General features: G+C 38.5%; 2 pseudogenes; one reads left to right on the top strand and one right to left on the bottom strand.

The window, feature by feature from the left end:
- The first annotated feature begins 4,499 nt into the window (after nucleotides 1-4,499).
- Nucleotides 4,500-5,792, top strand: LOC149235621 (protein RRC1 pseudogene; annotated as a pseudogene).
- A 2,599-nt stretch (nucleotides 5,793-8,391) lies between these two features.
- On the bottom strand, nucleotides 8,392-12,227 carry LOC149235620 (large ribosomal subunit protein uL2-like; annotated as a pseudogene).
- Nucleotides 12,228-19,339: the final 7,112 nt, after the last annotated feature.

The raw sequence follows: 19,339 nt of genomic DNA, 5'->3' as shown, positions 1-19,339 counted from the left end.
CCTGTGCTGCCGCGCGGGTTGACCAGAAAGTGACTGTTGATGTCACTATTCATGATGGGATGCTCGACTTGAGACAAAATGGAGCGGGCAATAGGCATTTAAGACATGATTTATGGGAAAGATTAGGGAAAATATGCCGCCAAGGGAGCATTAATGAACCAGATTTGGGGGGAACAGTCGAATTCAAATTCAAAAGGCACCATAAATTACAAAGGGCTACCCAGCAAACAACACTTGGTCATTTTCGAATTGAGCTATTGAGCAAAGCCTTGATTGTCGTGTGTTGAGCGCTGATTGAGCCCCTAAGTTCACAAGTGGTAGATTTCTGGACATATACGATGGCAACAGCCGAGGATGTTATGCAGATAATAGTAACGACCACTGAGGAGGCCACGCAGGCCCTGATTGTGGGGGATGCTCTAGAAGGTGTCGGGATTCTGGCAGAAATCCTGAAATCACTACGCACGCCAAGACCCAAGAAGGACAAATAAGTGATGGTTCCCGTATGTGTGTCCCTGCGAAACCCGCTGCACACCAAGCTATCAATGGAGGAGAACAAGAAAACCATCGCCATTGAGACCGATGAAGAAGAGGAAGACCTGGAGGACCTAATCATCGGAGAAGATGAGGATGAAGGCATGGAGGAAGAAACTCAACATGTGCACCCCCTGACAAGGTTTCTAGCCTATGTGCCCCTGTGAAAAGGGAAGGCTATAGTTCCCAAGGACCTGTATGAGACCAAGAGCTCACTCCAAGACCCCGCTCCTCCCAGACAACATTATTTTTGAGGGTACGCACATGGGATGGGTGCCGAGCCTAAACTTCAAAGATTGGGACATCATTGACCACAAGAAGTTCCCTCACCTTGAGACCAGGCACCTCATGAAGCTCAAGCAGAACACCATGATGGGGGTTACAGAATTAGAGTTGCGAAAGTGGTTGCGCAGAATGGAAAATGCTAGGCTATTGAACCTGCTTTGGGTGCCACATTTCCATCACACCCCAATAACTATTTTCGTCATCAGGCAGCTACTCTGCCTAGTGCATGATGGGTGTTTGTCACTATAGGAGCCCATCCCCGTCACGACAGACTTAATTCACCGCATCTCCTAGCTTCCATGCAAAGGAGAGGACCCAGCGGACATCTCAGAGGGGAAGAGAAGTGACTTGGCCATCGTGGAGGCCATGAAGAAAAAATAGAAGTTGGTGAAGAAGAAAAGGGGCTACAACATATTTAGCATCAATGACAAGGAAGTGAAAGTGGCAACCCAAATACTGGCTACTAAGGTTATGTGCAAGTACTGTGCAGACGAAGTACCCACACTAGTGGTCGCACTGGCTGAGCAGTGCGTGGAGGGGTTCCAGTTTAACTGGTTGGAGTTCCTCTGCAAGGAGTTTTTGGAGAATTGTCACGAAGCTCAGGAACAGGGCAAAACATTCCACTCTGCATGGCTTCTACTGTCCATAGTGCTCCTGGAGAGTTTTGTGGAATTTAAAACGGGCATCCATAATATTTACATCAGAGCGTGCAAGGGCCTGACCAATCAATGGACAAAGCTACTCTTTGTAGCCATGAATGAAGTCATATTTAACATACTAGAGGCATGGCTGCTGGAGTGGCGCGCCCCAGACATCACGGAGATAGAGAAGTTGGCACACAACGAAAGAAAGACGAGGCCAAGTTGTGCATTACATAGTTGGCTGAAAAGCGAAGGAAGGAGGCAGTGGCAGCAGAAGTGTGGGCAGCGCAGGATGTTGCACAGACAGGAACAGAGAAGCAACATGCTTCAATAGAGGTAGCAGAAGCGTAAGAGGTAGTCACGAAGGCGCTTGAGGGCTAAACGTAGCCTTTGCATGGGAAGGAAGTAGAGGAAGAAGAGGGAGGTGCGGACCCACGAACCGCATCAACATAGTTGAAGCGCCAGCACCCAGCATAGCAGACAGGGTCACGTAAGAAGGTCAAGGCATCAAAGTTGTTGATTGACCTGATCACCCTAACTGAGGGTGATTTGCATGACTTCGATGAGACAGTGCACGATGTCACCTATGAGGCCCTCCAAAATTTCATGTAGGAGAACTAGATTGTGTTGGGGGCCCTCAGAGTGCAGTTGCAGCAATTGTAGGTATGCCCTCCTCAGTCTGGTATCCTCTCAACTAGCCTCACAGTCGGAACAACGAGAGCAGAACAGATGTTGCGCGCGCAGATGACGAATACCATAGTGCTGCCAGAAGGGGCACTAGTGACAACAAATGAGGCCGACAGGCCTACGGTTAGCACACTAAAGGGTCTCGGTATCAACATAGCTGCACTCTCACGAGAGACCTTATATGTTTTACAGGATGGGATAACTGCAGAGCTGCAAGCTAGGGAGAGATACGCACTACAATTACTTAGTGAGTAGAAAATGAATATGGAACAATTGAGCTTGCAACGTGACGAAGTGGAGTCACAGAATCAACAACTAGTATAGGTAATAGACGATGCTTGCCAAAGCGTCCTCGGGCTGGCCATCCCAGGAGACATGTCAGTAGAGGTGCGGATCCACAGGTTAGCAGCATGGGTACATGAGGCGAGTGAAGAAATGACAAAGGTGCAGCTATAGTTGAACCTTCAGATCACCGAGCCACGGTTAAAGTCACAGCCATCCACCCCCACAGAAGTTAGAGAACAGTGCGCTAGCACTATCATAGTGAGATTGGATGAAATTGGCAATGCAGTCCGAGACTGTACCAGCATGTTGGAAGAATCATTTGAGGTCTTCAAAAATCTACAGGAGGACCCGAACATCCAACACTTAGAGACAGAGGTGCAAGAACTCCAACAACAGTATGAAAACGTCAAAGGAACTGTGCAAACGGTGGCCCTCACTCAGAGGCTTGCGTTGATGCAATAGGCTAAAGTGTTGAAAGAACAGGTGGATGTGGCATGACATAAGGAAGCAGTCTTGAAGGCGCATGTTCAGCCTTGGATCGACAAGGCCTTCACCATCACAACAGAAATTGAAGGAAAACTCGCACAAATGTAGGGGATGCACGCACTGATGTAGAGAAAAACGTCCAACACAAAGGTCTTGGAACAACATATGCAACAGATCCAATAAGTAGCAACTCAGTGTGTTGTTGACCTCACTGTAGTTCGAGAATAGTTGGAGGGACTTCGTCTAAAGATCTTCACGCTGACAAAGTGACTCGAGGGTGAGTCACGATGTTTTTGTTGGGGGCCTGTTGGGCAAGGAATCCCCTCAAGGCATGTTTTGGGGCTTAAAGCCCAAGTTTTGACCGAATATTGTTGTAAAAGCTCCACAAATTGTGGGCGTGGGGCGCAAAAGTATAATAGAGTCACAGGGTTGTCCACCCTAGTTTTTGTAATGTAATGTCATCTGGATAGACCTACCCATGGTCCATAGACTATGGGATTGTATAAATAGAGTGAGGCTCTAACTATAGAAGAACTAACTAACAGAAGGATGAGAAGTCTAGGTGATTGAGTCTAAGTGAAAAGTGTGTCTGTGGGTCATAGAGTAGGAGAAGGCTCTGCAACTGAGTGCGCAGAGGCATAGTAGTCCGCAGCTGAGTGCGCAGACCCCTGTAGCTGAGTACGCAGACCCCTGCAGCTGCATGCACAGACCCCTACAGCTGAGTGCGTAGGGTAGGTCGAGTCTGTAACCATTGGAAGAATCAATAAAGAGAAGTTTTTCTATAATTTTGTGTACCTTTTCCTGGTTTAATGCATGACTGGATATAATTTGCAAATACATTGTTTATTTTCTGCGCAATCGTGTATAAATGCTTTGGATTGATAATTATAAGACATTCAAGTATGAAAAGGTAGTTAATTAACATGGGAAGATAAGTAAGATCTCGGGTAATAGCACAGAGCGCGACACAACCCCTGGTTAGGGCTACGCGAAGGCAGTGTATCAGGCCACGAGGAATGGGAAGTGCGCGAAGCAACCTATGTGCAAGAGAAAACAAAGGACCAATCAAACCTCTCAGACATCTCAAGGGTGTGGAAACTTGGTTCTATCACCCTCCCATACTACTTCGGGTGAGACCTCAGTCTGCACTCCGTGGACTGTTTCCGAAAGGGCCAGTAGTACAGGGATTTGTTTGGCTAATTAACTTCGAACCTAGGTCAGGCTCCAACAACCCAACATCAACATTGTACCTGTAGCTTTGATTTCTCTAGTTTGGTATACATCTATTTTTCTTGGTCTACATACAATCAATATTTAGGTGCTTTATGATTCCATAGGAACTAACCCATCCTAAAGATAGGCTAAAACTTGACTTTTTAAAGCAATCCCTCCCTCAAATGTTTGTAACATGATTTGTTTCATGCTTGTGAAAATAATATGTAGCTTTCAATGCAAGAAATAACTCTTATAGACATATTTCCACAATAATAATTTTATCAATTTTGAATACGTCTAAGTTCCCCCACTCATGTGATTAAATATGAACACGTGCATGAGCATGAGAAAGCCTAAACTACAACTTATGCTGCTAGAAGGACCAAGAGAGTGGATCAGGAATGCACCTTAAGAGAGGGCCAAAGAAATGAATTTGAGGACATGCTTCATCCTTTAACCTTGGAGAGAAATCAAATAAAAGAAGCAATGGGGTTTTCTTTTGACAATGTCGATGCAACTGGTAAGGTAGTTGAGGTAGTTACAGAGTATTTGACTCTAAAGGAGATTCCTATTCCGAATAAAGTTGCAAGACTCATGTTAGTTTCTGATATTCTTCACAATAGTAGTGCTCCTGTAAAAAAATCTTCTGCATATAGGAAACCGTTTGAAGCAGCATTGCATGATATTATGGAAAGATTTAATGAATTATACCGAAACATCACTGGTCAATTATTGCAGAAGGTTTGAAGGAGAGAGTGATGAAATATCTCTAGGTTTGGTTAGACTGGTTTCTCTTTTCATATGCTTATGTGAACAGACTAAGAGCTACCTTTCTTCAATATCAAAATTCAGGTGTCCCTCCTTTTCATTCAATATGTGGAGATGCCCCATCGTTGAAGGACCTTAATAGTTCTCAAGCCAATCTTAGGATCTGGTCCAAATCAAGATCTTACTCTAGCGATTGGAGAGGGAGAAGGCACTCGAGAATTGTTTAGTATTCCTCTTGTGGAGCTTGAAAGAAGGTATAGGAAAAATGGTTTTTTTGTTCATGGTGGGAGGGAGGTAATAGTTTCCTGATTTCTTAGCTTAGATGAAGTAGAGAAGCATAAGAACCAAGGTCAAGATGAGGAGGTCAGGTATGGGTATAACTTTGCAATAGGAGGGAAGCATGCAAGAGAAGCTAATGCTTATTTAAAATTTGGAGGGGGAAGGTGGAGCACAAGTGAAGAAATAAAATCCATACTTGATAAAGATAAGGAATATATGTCCAGATATAGGAAAAATGTTCAGGAAGAATCATCTTTATGGTCAGGGTCTGAGGAACGTGAATCAGTGGATGCCTCTTACAGTGGAACTTTACTAAAATATGTTGGTGTGGTGGGGACCTCAAAGTCATCGTTCCCACAGCCCGATCTAAGACCTTTAACATGCAAATCTATGAAAACCCATCCTATATTACAGGCTTCAAAGTGGACTTGTGAGGATGGTGGAACTGATATAGAAGATAAGGCAGAGCTTATGGGACTTGGTTTTAATTACTCTTCTTCTAGTAGTGAGGACATATTTGGGGGTTCTGGGAAAGAACACAAACAAGAAGTCACAATGGACAACATTGCTTCTACTCTTAATGACGATGGAATGGATGAAGGTCACAGGTGATTCTCCTTGCCTCTAGGATGCTAATTTATTTTGTTCCTTTATATATATACCATCTGGTTTGATACTATAAATGTGTAATATCAAGAAAAATCGATGTCAAATGGAGGTAACACTAATGAGTATCCTGAGTCTCTTGAAGAACATGGCACTAAGAATGTTAGAGAAATTGAAAGAAATGTCTCTTCCCACATAAAGAGATTAGAAGTTGAATATGGGTTAATAGACCCCGTGACTAATAAAGACACTAGATCAGATTCTCTATACCACAGCCTTGGTTTTTCCCTTTTTACTACAGTTTTTATTGACATTGTTACATGGGTGTACCCATGACCTTTGAGTGCTCTATGTTTACTGCTAGTGACATTAGCGTTTCCAAGGTTGTGGTGCGATATCATCCTTTGAGGAGAGGTTCAAGGCAAGGAAGAATAAATGGTTCTTTACAAAACTTAGGTTTTGAGATTCTCATTTTTGAGAAGCACCATGTTAGGACTTTCAAGTTTTTATATTTTGATCATTTATAGTGGCCTTGGTACCATCGTAGTGTTTGAAATTCCTGGACATTTTTGAGCTGCTTGAGAGTTTTCATAGGAAACTTAATGCTAGTCTATCTTATATTTACAACTTATTTAATAGTTTTAGATTTGATTTATCTTGTATATGGGAAAAGTGTATGGAATATTACATTATTGGTAATCAATTAGCAAGGAAACTGGTAATTTTTACTCATAAAAAAATAAATATCATAATAAGTGTAATAACTTTGTGGATCACTCTATGAATTTTTTCACATTTATATTATGTCGTTTTTGCAGGAGAGAGTCATGAAAGCTCTCTAGGTTTGGTTAGATTGGTTTCTCTTTTCAAATGCTTATATGAATGAACTGAGAGCTACCTTTCTTTGGGATGGAAATTCAAATGTTCCTCCTTTTCATTCAATATGTGGATATGCCCCACCATTGAAGGACCTTGATAGTTCTAAAGCCAATCTTACGAACATAATAGACTAATCTGGTCCAAATCAAGATGTTTATCTAGCGATTGGATTGGGAGAAACAACTCGAGAGGTTTTTAGTATTCCTCCTATGGAGCATGAAAGACGGTGTAGGAAAAATGGTTTATCTATTCGTGGTGGTAGGGAGGTAATGGTTTCCCGATTGCTTAGCTTAGAACAATAAGAGAAGCATAAGAACCAGGATGAAGATGAGGATGTCACGTATGTCTATAAATTTGTAATCGAAGGGAAGCATGCAATAGAAATTGATTCTTATTTAAAATTTGGAGGGGGAAGGTGGGGCACAGGTGAAGAAAGGAAATCTATACTTGATGATGATAAGGACTATATGTCTAGATCTAGGCAAAATGTTCAAGAAGAATCATCGTTATGGTCATGGGCTGAGGAATGTGAATCAGTGGATGCCTCTTGCAATGGAACATTACCAAAAAATGTTGGTGTGGAGATGGTAGTGTTAGTGAGGTGCCACCAAAAGTTTAAAATATTCTAGGAAATGTTAAGGAAAATTACTTTCTCTACTCCATAACTCATATTTCGCCCCATGAGCATTTTGATAGACCAATTATCAGGATCATAGAATGATATTCTCTTTAATGAGGGAGTCCAAGGGCTAAAAATTTAAGGATGTGATCAATCTATTTTTTAAATAGACAGTCTTCTCTGACTTGCAAGGAATTGGGTGTTAAACTCGTTGCTGAGCCAATCTTCTTGACATGTTAGAATTTCTAGTATGACTTGGGGCTAAGCTTGACTGAGAGGAGTTTTCTTAATACTATTTATTCAAGGAAAATAATCAAATTCAGAGTCCATTTTCATTATGATTCATGAAGCGTAGTAAAAGAGTTGGTGAACTTAATAGAGCTCATCCTTGTCACGATCTATTACACTCGAATTCCATGAATTTCAAATGGTTGAGATATGATATAAATCTTGGGAAATTTTGACCAAATAAATAACTCGAACCTGACACCTAAGATATGATATAAATCTTGGGAAATTTTAACCAAATAAATAACCCAAACCTTAAACCTAGTAGCGTGAAATCAATTGTTTGAAGTGTGGCTATTGAAGACAATTTTATTAAATAATTTTAAAAATTAACATACAACTAATTTATAAAAAGCAGGGAATTTCATTGTCAATCAAATATAAAACCTAATAACAATTCAAGCTATAACCCGCAATGACAATCTAGAATCGATAAGGCATACTCGACAAATGTTCAAAACTCATTGGGAACATCCTAGGCCTATAGGCTACTCGTATAAAGCAACCAAAAATGTTACCTAGCATGGGAAACATGGAATGTTAATGATATAAAGTGAAAAAAAGATAAATAATTAAAATTGGTTATCAGAACCAGCACAAACAATGAATGATAAACAAAATGAAAATGGGTAAAAATGTTGCATACCCACTCTAAGAGACTTCCATCCGCTTCCATACTCGATGCTTCCCAGGACTAAGCAAGTCGTTCAACTGGTGTCCACTTCCTCGTATCCACAGTAGAATTCATTAGATACATTATGACAAAATAAAACACCAAAATAAGACAATGAAATCCTTGCAAATATAAATGAACTAAGATTAGTTGTCCATATTTGCAGCTATTGATGCAGCTTGTCCATGTAGATGAACAATTCTTCTGGTAGAAATAAGCCCAACTTTTTTCCCTGGTGGTGCATCATGACGTACATTACTAGCATGACCAATATGTTGATGGTTACCACCACCATGAGGATGCTCAACTAGATTCATAGCCACACCACGAACCTTGGGCCAACAATTTCTTCTGACCTTGTATTTGTGGTATGCATTGCCAACCTTAAGCATTGGTTTTTTTTGTTCTTCCACCTCCAGCAACTTGACCAATCATAGATCTACAACCACTTGGCACAATCTTCATAGCTCCAGAGGGAAGCTTCACCCTGGAAAATGAGACAATCACATCATATACAAAAATTGAAATTCAACATAGAACCGAGATTCAACATACAATCTGAAAATAAGGCCCCAAGTAACTTGTAAAGTGTGATTAACATGTTTCCAATAAATTTTAAGAAGAATTAAAATAATTATTTTTTAAGTAGTCCCACTCTTCGTTCTCATGTTTCCACTACCAAATATTCTAGCTTAAAGTCATTTAAATAAATTTGTTGATGTTGACTATGCTATTTTTTCTATGCATGGTGTTATAAGCTAGATGAAAGCACCACATGAGATCATGTTCTCTTATTTTCAACTCCATTTTTCTTACATGCCACCTTGCATATCTATTATACATAAATATTATGGGCGTGGCACTTCCAATAAGGTTATGTAAGTTGATTCATTTGTTACTCATGTAAATATTCTTCTAACTCATTAAATATATATGTGTAAAGCTAAGATAGGGCTTATTTGACCTTTTCATATTGCTCGGTTTTTCCTATAGTGTTTACTCCCCGATCTATTGGAAAAACTAATATCTACTAGCATATTTGTGGAGTCAATTCTTGGCTATGCGACTGACTGGTCAGAATCTAACCCATCAAAGTCACCCAAGGATTGTTCTTGTCCCCATCCACATGAAATGGCTCCTTGGAGAGTCAAATAGCCCACAAGGACCACATGTCAAAAGAACGATTCGAATCTAGGTGGAGAGGATAACGTCTCCTAAACATCCAAGCTAAAGCCTGTTAACTTGTTTGAAGCTTGTGATTATGATTTCACGCTATACACAACTTTGTGCATATTGGGCTCCAAACATCTCATGTTGTCTTTGCAAGCATACACCATCCACTTATGGATATTCAATCACCACAATCTCTTTTCTTATGGTTTCACACTCAGTGGTAGTGATGACCCAAGGCCTACTCCAAATGTCCCTCTATATATATGATAAATGAAAATGGCATATAGGCATTCAGATTTTCAATCAAAAATGGCTTGGCTCCTCGAAAATCTCCCCTTGACAAAGAAACAATCCCTTTTGCTTTGATGGATTCAACCAATAGAGGGATGACCCAAAAAATTTTCTCTTTAAAGGATTTTCTTTTATCTCAAATAATCCCTCACGTTCATTCTTTTACACCTACAAGCCAACCTTTGTATTGGTTCTGATTCTCTATGCCTCCTAGGTTATCGTGGAGGAGTCTTACTACCATGCGCATAGGTTGATTCTATACTAAATAGTGTATGTCCGATGCTGAAAGATATCAATGTGTATCCAAGTCCTGAGGCTTCTTCTTGCAAACTACTATGGTGATACACCCCAGGGGCAAGAGTTTTTCATCATTGCATTTATCTTTGTTCTTGAAAAAGAAAATCTTATGTACAATATGCCTTGGTTTATGGAGGGTTGGATATTTTTTTCCAAGGCCATGGAAGATAGGTTTTAATATATTCATTGAATTCTTATCCTTAGGCATTATCTGGGTGCAAATGTCTAGCCTGCCTATTGGATGTATGAATGCCAACTCCCTCAAGGAAATTAGAAATTTTTTTGTAGATTTGTTTCCATGGCCACAAGGATAGCTGATCTTTCAAATTATACCTCTACCCAAATACTTTAAATTGATTTGAGAAAGGGTCTTGCAGAAAAATTCATGATATATTATAATCGTTGCAGTTGGACATAAATGTTGGATTATGAACACGTTTCTTTCTGAGCATAACCTTGTCTAACGGATAAATCTGAAACTTTTTCTCAGGCATGTATGCACATAAATAGAGGACCACTTGATGAGAGGATAGTGTGTTCAATCACCACTGGGTAGAAAAAATATCACATAAATATGATCTCAGGCCCTCCTGACTCTAAAATGCTCACCTTCCTCTGGTACTGGCACTGGTCCTACCAATGTTAGGGGAACTGTAGCAAATAATATTCCGGATAATATGTCATATTAGCTAGGGGAGATGTTGCAGCTAAAAGAAAATAAAACGAGATCTTTCTGATAAGCTTAAGGGTGAATGTAAATCTTACATCCTCATTGGGCCAGTTCTGGTCCTGAGATGTTGGGTGAAATTGTAGCAAATAATGTGGCTAATGTGTGTTATGAGCAGGGGAAGATGTTGGAAATCAATCCTTTGAATAAGCAGACAGGTGAAATCCAATCATGATTGCTAAGGAACCCTGAACTTCAGTGAAGTCTTCTTTGAAATATGATGACAAGGGTTAAATTGAATTTAAGTTAAATAAGAAATAAAAGGGGAAAAATTTCATATTATATGACCCTTCAATCAAGGGGAGGTGAAATAAATTGATGCTTTTTGGTCAAATTTTTGATAGGGTTTTTGATTAGCTAGTATAATATGTACTGTTGTCAGTCTCGAAGTATAAAGTGTCTATCGATCATTTACCTAAATACCAAACAATGTATCATATAAGCTAAATACTTGACATAGAAATCTTGTACATTATTTTCTCTCTAATAAACTTTTATTTACTTGCAACAAAAATGAAATTGAAGGAAAACACAAATTGTTTATTCACTAGAGACTTAATTGGTTTTCAAGTAGGGGTGGTGATACCGCCCACTAGAGTTCAATTACCCCATCACTGTGACATGTTTAGATAAATTCATGAAGAGAGGATAGCCATGGCTAGCACATGCAGGCCGGTGGGGTGGTGAAGCCTATCTCGTAGTACTGTCGACTTTTTGCAAATCCAAGTATTGTTTTGGAAGCACTAAAGATAAACACAAATAATTTATGTTTTGAAAGAATATATTTAAGACTTTTCCTTTTTAACAAAGATCCCAACTTAAGGTTTTCACGGTTACCAATAAACTCCTAGAGGTAGGAATCAGAAACAAACTCGCTAATGCAATTCAACCTAATGATATTGAGCAATTAGATCTCCAAATACAATTGTCACGGGGAAAACATAGCGAAACCCTAAGAATTTCTACGCTTGAAAACCATCATCCTTAAAATATAAAAACCAATCAAACCTGGTAGTGCTATTGTCAGGATTGTGGTCGACACTAGTGGTGACAGAAACAAACCCACCCTAAATATAATTGAAAAACAAACCTGGTAGTGCCGTTATTGATATTGTGGTTGACGACGATGGCGTAGTCTCCAGAAGACCTAGCAAAAGAACCCTGATCATTGACATTTTGTTCCACGTTGCAAACAATGGCTCCCTCCGGAATAGACCTCAAGGGAAACACGTTACGCACAATCAAATTGGCCTTGCTTCTATAGTAAACGAACTATCCTATGTACATACCTTCATTTGCTACCAAGATCTATTTCGGATGCTTGTAAAGGAATGAGTTCTTGAAGGTCACCTTGCAGAGGGGAGCGCCGTGGCTAGGGTTGTGTATGTCGCCATAGTTGAGGCTTCTGAAACATGCAGGTCCCTTCCTGTGATGGGTGTGGGATTTGAACATGGATCTTGCTCCTTTTCTTTGTGCACGAATAATGCGACCCATGTCTGAAGACCAAAGTAGTTCACTACATAAAGAGTTTGGATCTATTGTGAAAAATACGAAAATTGGGTAATTCCATTTGTATATGGAATTGTTCGGAAAAAATTCCATTCATTTTACAGGATTAGTTTATCATTTTCCTATAAAGAAATTAGGTTGAGAGTTTATTCTATATCTACCTACATAGAATGGTGGCCACTAAAGCCAAAATAAATAGCCACAGGATGGAAGAATTTGAGTTGTGAAGTCAAAAAATTCGATGTGTAATTCAAATTATTTGAAATTTTAAATATATTTATATTAATTAATTTATTTATTTTTATATTTTTAATATTTAAATTTAATTACATGTTAATTATTAAACTTAACTAATTGAAATTATTAATAGGTTTATATAAGAATAAATTTTATATATTTTTAATATCTCATATTTAGATTTTCGATTAAAGTTTTAAATTTTGAAAATATAAATTTTTGGAGGGAGGACTGAAATGAGTTTTTTTTTGGTGAATTGTAAATTTAAAATTGTTTATATTTGTCAAAATTAATATAATATATTTAAATTTCAAAATTAATGGAAATAAATGAGCAAAAAGTGGTTGTTATAGAAAGAAAAATACATATTTGTTAACATTTAAGATGTATCTCTACTTGAGTGGTTCATGAGGCACAATACTTGCTAAGGTTTTACAAATGGGGTAGCAAGCTAAGTGGGATTGATCGTGGAGAAAACTCCACAGTTAAGCATGCTTGAGCCAAAGGCGATTTGGGATGGGTAACCTCCCAGGAAGTCTTGGTTACGATGTGCAAGCCTCGGAAGTGATGATGACGCTATGTGATTCATTTCACGAGTTTCAATCCCACCTTTTCACCCCTATGAGCATCGCCTGATGCAATGAGTGTTAAGTAAACTATTCAAAAATCATGAGAAATTAGTCAGTTACGATTACCTCTCATGGAAATGGTCATATGTGAATGACTTACTTAATGCAGTTGAATCCCAAAATGATATCTAATATAATGCACTGCGTAAACCCCCAAATACTTAAATTTAAGATGTATGTTGTCGAATTTTTTTAGAATTGAAAAACTATTATTCTAATTTTTACCATATCCTATCGAATTCGAATCTGAATCCGAATTCGATCTTGCTAACTATGGTTTGAAGTAATGTGATTAAAGAGTTTTTGTCTATATCCAATGGTTGTTTGATGCAAATTCCGTGATTCCTGTACTCATGATCCCAAATACATGGATTGCACAGAAGATGAACTATTACATGATTTAATAGCATGGACTACAAACTTTGTAAGGGTGGAAGAATCAATCATGCCATGGACAATACAATTCAAATTCAAATTGTGCAAACAATCCATCAGTAAAGGCTCGCTACACTAGTATGATGGTGAAATTCCACAATATAACAGATATCAAAGATATGGAATTGGTAGTTCAGAACTAGTTGTCCCTAGTTCAATTGCCATTATAAGCACTAATAGATTATGAAATCACTGGGGTGGTTGAGATGCTGGGATTTAGGGGCACCAAACACAGATATCTATCGAAAATCCAACCCCACCATAGAGATCTGGATCGTCCAGGTGCTATCGTCGCAGAAACAATGCCAAGTTGTAAAACAATGGCAATTATCAAGGAAGGATATACAATTTATAATCCCTGGGGTTTACCACCAAGGCACCCAAAACCCCAAATTTATGGCCTCTACAGTTTAATCATTTTTTCCCTCATGATCAACCAATTCTAGTCCACACATTTATACCATGACGGCAAACCTCCTCAATGAGAGCTGAAATTTCGATGAGAAAATAAAAGTAGAGGAAGAACTCAAACAATAAAGCAAGAAAAGTGAATTGTGAAAAAGAGAAAAACAAGGAGAGTGAAAAACACCTTAGAATCCCAACAATGTGAAGTGCAGGATAGAAGATTCGGGCATGCATGGGAAGATGGTGGAAAGATGGCTGGAAAAATTATGTAAATGGGAGAGGCTTACTGATCTCGCATGCATGTGTTGCAATCAAGCCAACATGAAGCCTTCCTTTGTTTCATGTGATCCCCCTGTTCATTGCTTTCGAAATGACTATTTTTACCCATAGCATCCAACCTGACAATTTATACTCCTCTCACTTGCAAAATAGTTTTAATTGAGTCGACTTCCTCAAATTATATATTAAAATTGATTTTCAAATAAAATAAAATGGCTATATTTTTTAATATTAAAAGTTATTTTTAAATTGCCCCATGGTGTAGATCATGATAGAATGGGTTGTTAAGGAAATTCTTATGATGTTATTGGTTTAAACTTCAATTAGCTCAGTGTTCCACGTGTGAGGCAATGTTTTAACACTTTGAGGTGATTGTGGTAGTGGATAGAATCGGTCCCCTGTCACGTAAGTACAAGCTCACTATAGTTTTAGATTCTTCCATATACAAAAAATAACAATAATCATATTAATCTTATTTTTTCAATTTTATTAAATTATTTATTTATCAAAATTAGATGTTATTAAAAGAACATGATTTTATTTGAAGTAGTTTAGGCGATGTGAACAAGGGAAACTAATTTCCTTGTAAGCATTTTCTAAATTATGTATCCACTCAAACACTCTCATAGAAAAAAAAAATATTCTTAACCCCATCCAAAATGCCTAAAAGGAAACTCTCAAGAAAGCCACCAAATTTTACCTTGGAAGCCTTCTCTCACTCTTTAGATTACAAGAACCATATCCTTGTCGAGTGGGTAATCCTTAAAGATCGAGCTAAGCTAGGTCATTGAGTAATGAAGGGAAGTTCCTTAACGAAGATAAGTGTGCGAATAGTCAAACAAACCATGCTTTATCTACTTGAGCCTTACATGCATTCTCAAACAACTGGATATTTGACTGAGGTGCATCTCATCATATGACTCATTCCATTAATTTTCTTCCATCTCCATTTGATTGTAGTGTTTCCCATATTGCAGTGGGAGACTCTTCACAACTTGGTGTTCGTTGATCAAGCACTGTGCAGTTAGATGATGGTTGCATCAAGAAATTTTTTCTTGTGCCTGACATCTCCAAAAATTTACTTTCTATTTACCAGATCTGCCATTCCGGGGATGGGAAAATAGTTGAGTCTTCTCCCAATGGTGTAGTCATTCAATAACTACAATATACAAAAATTGTTGTTGCATATGGATTGGTAGATCACAAATCTCGCTTATACAGATTTGTAGGTTTTGAACCTTCTTTTGGTAACTCTTTTATTGCACATGCTGATTCATTAAGTAAGCTTTGGAATGAAATATTTGGACACCTTAACTACAAATATTTGCAGCAAATGAATTCTCAAAATATTTTTCTTGGTCTTCCTAAGGTGTCATGCACAGATGGAGTTTGTCCAGGATGTGTTCCTAGCAAACAATATCAAGGCCCCTTTCCAAAAGGGAAAGCATTATGGGCTATTGTTCCTCTCAAGTTGGTGCATAGTGATCTTCTGATATTTCCAACCCATTCCTTTTCGGGAGCTAAGTATGAACTTACCTTCATTTATCATTTCTCACGTAGATATTGGGTATATTTTCTTAACTTTAAAAGTGAATTCTTGGCTACTTTCAAAACATTTAAAGATTTTGTTGAGAAGAAATCATCTCTTTATATCAAGAATCTACGCACAAATAATGGTGGGGATTATGTCAGTTAGGCATTCAAATATTTTTGTAGAGAGCATGGCATCTTGCATCAACACTTTGTTTCCTACACCCCTCAGTAGAATGGCGTTGCTGAAAGGAAGAACGGGACATTGAAAGAAATGGCCAATTGCATGATTCAATCCAAGAACCTGCCATCCTCCTTCTAGGCTGAAGTAGTATACTGTGCCAATTATATTTAGAATCATATGCCTTTTAAAGTAGTGTTACATATTATTCCAGAGGAAGCTTGGAATATTTTCAAACCTGATGTCTTTACTTTCAGAGCCTTTGGTAGTGCAACATGGGCCTTGATTCCAAATGAGAAATGTAAAGCTATGGAGAAAAAGAGCTAACCACTGTTTTTTGTTGGCTACTTTGAAGACATGAAAGCATATATATTGTTTGATCATGTTTCAAAGGTTTTTTTGTTTCGTAGACCTATTCATTTTTATGAGAACTTCAAACAATCATCATAACCCACTCTCTTCATATATTACCATGATTATGTAGGTCATGATGATACTTTTATTCTTGATGATCAAGAGGATGATGAGAATCCTCCTCCTGAAGATGAAAATCAACTAGAAGAACAACCACTTCCTGCATTTGATAAGCCTAGACAGGAACAAACTTAATCAAGAACAAGGGAGGAGAAGCCTTTTCTAGAAGAAGCAGCCTGAAAGGTATGGATATGATGTGTCTGATTTTCGTTATTTTTTGCCTGCTCCCAGAAATATTTAGCCCAAGATAGTTGGTATTTCTCTTTTCAGTCATTCCATTTCAGAGGATCCCCAACAATTTTTTGATGTTGTTGGGATACCTTAACGGGAAGCTTCCATGACAGAGGAGTATTCTTCTTTGATGACAAATCACACATGGGATCTCATTCCTCTTCCCAAGGGAAGAAAACTAGTTCATTGCAAATCGGTCTATAGGACAAATTATGTTGCATATGGTACTGTTGACATGTATAAGGCACAACTAGTGGCCAAGGGTTTTTCACAGGCAACTGAAGGTATTGATTACTTTGAATCTTTTTCCCCTGTTGCCAAAATGAATTCCATATGTCTTTTGTTGTCTCTTGTTGCCTCACAACACTGGTTAGTTTATCAGATGGATGTGAAGAGTGCTTTCTTTCATGGATATTTGCAGGAAGAAATCTACATGGAGCAGCCTCTTGGTTTTGTGCAGGTCTCTTCTCTTGTCTGTAGGCTTCATCATTCTTTGTATGGTGTCAAACAGGCTCTACGAGCTTGGTATGAGAAGATGGATAGTTTTCTACTGACTACAGACTTTTCTCGTTGTCACTTAGATCCTACAGTTTATACTAAAAGAGAAGGAATTGATCTTTGGTATTATTTCTATATGTGGATGATTTTATTATTACTCGGAGTTATTCATCCATGATACAGAGTGTACAACAATAGTTGATGAAGCAGTTCGACATGATAGATCTTGGCTTTATGCATTATTTTCTTGGTTTGCAGGTTCATTAATATTCAGATGGAATCTTCATTTATCAGCAAAAGTATGCTCTTGATTTTCTTCAGAGATTTGGCATGGTTGATTGTAAGTCAACACCCTCTCCATTTCGGCGAGGTGTTACAATCACTGCAAGTTTCTTGTCACTGAGTGTTGATCTGACCTTGTATCGATAGTTGGTTGGGATTTTGTTGTACTTGACATATACCCGACCAAACATCTCTTTTGCAGTTGCACTTGTCTGTCGGTTCTCCCAGGATCCACATGGGAGTCACTGGAAAGCAATTAATTCCATTCTTCAGTATATTCAAGGAACTTCCAAGTTTCTCATTCAGTACACCGTTGGTTGTTTTGATCTGGAAGGTTTTATTGACTTTGATTGGGCTAGTTTTGTTCATGTTCGGAAGTCTACATCAGGCTTTGTTTACCATCTTGGTTCAACTCCTATTTTTTGGTCTTGCAAGAAACAATATGTAATTGCATTGTCTTTCACCGAGGCTGAATAATGTGCTACAATATTGGCTAGTAAAGAAGTACTTTGGATTTGATAGTTACTGCTGGATTTTTTAATTGAACAGGAGCATCTGACCACTCAGGTGTGACAACAAAAGTTCCATCAACATCTCTAGAAATCCAGTTCAGCATGAGTGAAGCAAACACATAAAGATCTACATGCACTTTATACAGCAATTGATCCAAGATAGAGTTATCCATCTAGAATATCGGCCTACTAAAGCGCAAGTGGCTAACATCTTCACTAAACCTCTTGCATCTCCTAGGTTTCTTCAGCTTCATTTGATGCTTTGGGTGAAGGAAGTAGTCTTTGGGGGGTCCTCTTGAATCCTCCTACACTAAGTTATTTTTTCTTTGTTTTCTTGTTTCTTGGTTTCTATGAGGTTAATTTTTGTTGTACATGGGTACCTCATCAGGCCTAGTCGTTGGGACCCATTTGTTTATTTCCTCCCTACATTTCGCTTATGGGGGGGTGTTGGTGTTGGTAATTTCTAAAGAAAGGAAATTAGTTTTCTTTGTTGTGTTGTGAGATGTAAGCTCACGTAGCTTTTCTATTTTCCCACTATGGAGGTTATCCATGGGGCTCATCCCATTGTATATATACATATTCATTTTCTTTTGTGTTTAATAAAGTAGAAGGTTGGCTTTGTAGTCTGATTCTAGAGAGTTTGAGACTCTTTCAAGTTCCTCATGGGAAAGAATTAGTAATTATTATAATTAAAAAGTAAAGATAAAATGTGGTTAGCTACCTACCTTTTGAGTGGGTTTGGCCTTTGTAAACTTCTCCTCTGGCACAAGGCCTCAATCCTTCTTGTCTGAGCCCAAGTCCATTTCCTCGACATCGTATTTATTTGCTTTGGGACTCTCAAAATCCTGGGTCCAGGTGAATCTGAGGTCCTTTTTGGGTCTCTGTCATTTTTAGGGATGATTGGATCATCATAATCCATCTGTGCTAGAGCCTCTACCTTGTGACCACCTATGGTCTTAGGATATCTGATTTCCTTGTTGTAATCAATGCATTCTTTCTCTCTTATTTGCTAATTTTCTTGGATTATTTTTGTGTCAAAAAGGCACATGTCGTCTTCTTTGGTGAAGCCATTATTGCTTATGCCTTTGGGTTCATCTTCCTCTATGGGATCCTAGACAGATGGCGTCATAATACATGTCAGGAAGGACAAGAGATAAAAAGAAACATATAGTAGATTTAGCTTACACTGATAGAGAAATGATTCCTAATTAATGTGAGGTGCACCAACCAAACAACTTCTCCATCCAATCCTATTTGATGATGGAAATAACCTAATGAAACATGGGCTTTAACCTTCGAATCCCTATTTTAGGAACCTATTTGTCCCTTCCCAACCCCACTAGTATCAGGGATTCCCTCCAGGCCCCAATACATAATCTGACAGGAAATCTTGATTGATGGATG

The sequence above is a fragment of the Pinus tabuliformis genome, chromosome 8, assembly GCF_031772625.1.
Source record: "Pinus tabuliformis cultivar Carrire ecotype Pingquan chromosome 8, CPIR1, whole genome shotgun sequence".
NCBI lineage: Eukaryota > Viridiplantae > Streptophyta > Pinopsida > Pinales > Pinaceae > Pinus > Pinus tabuliformis.
This window is presented reverse-complemented; position numbering and strand designations above follow the sequence as displayed.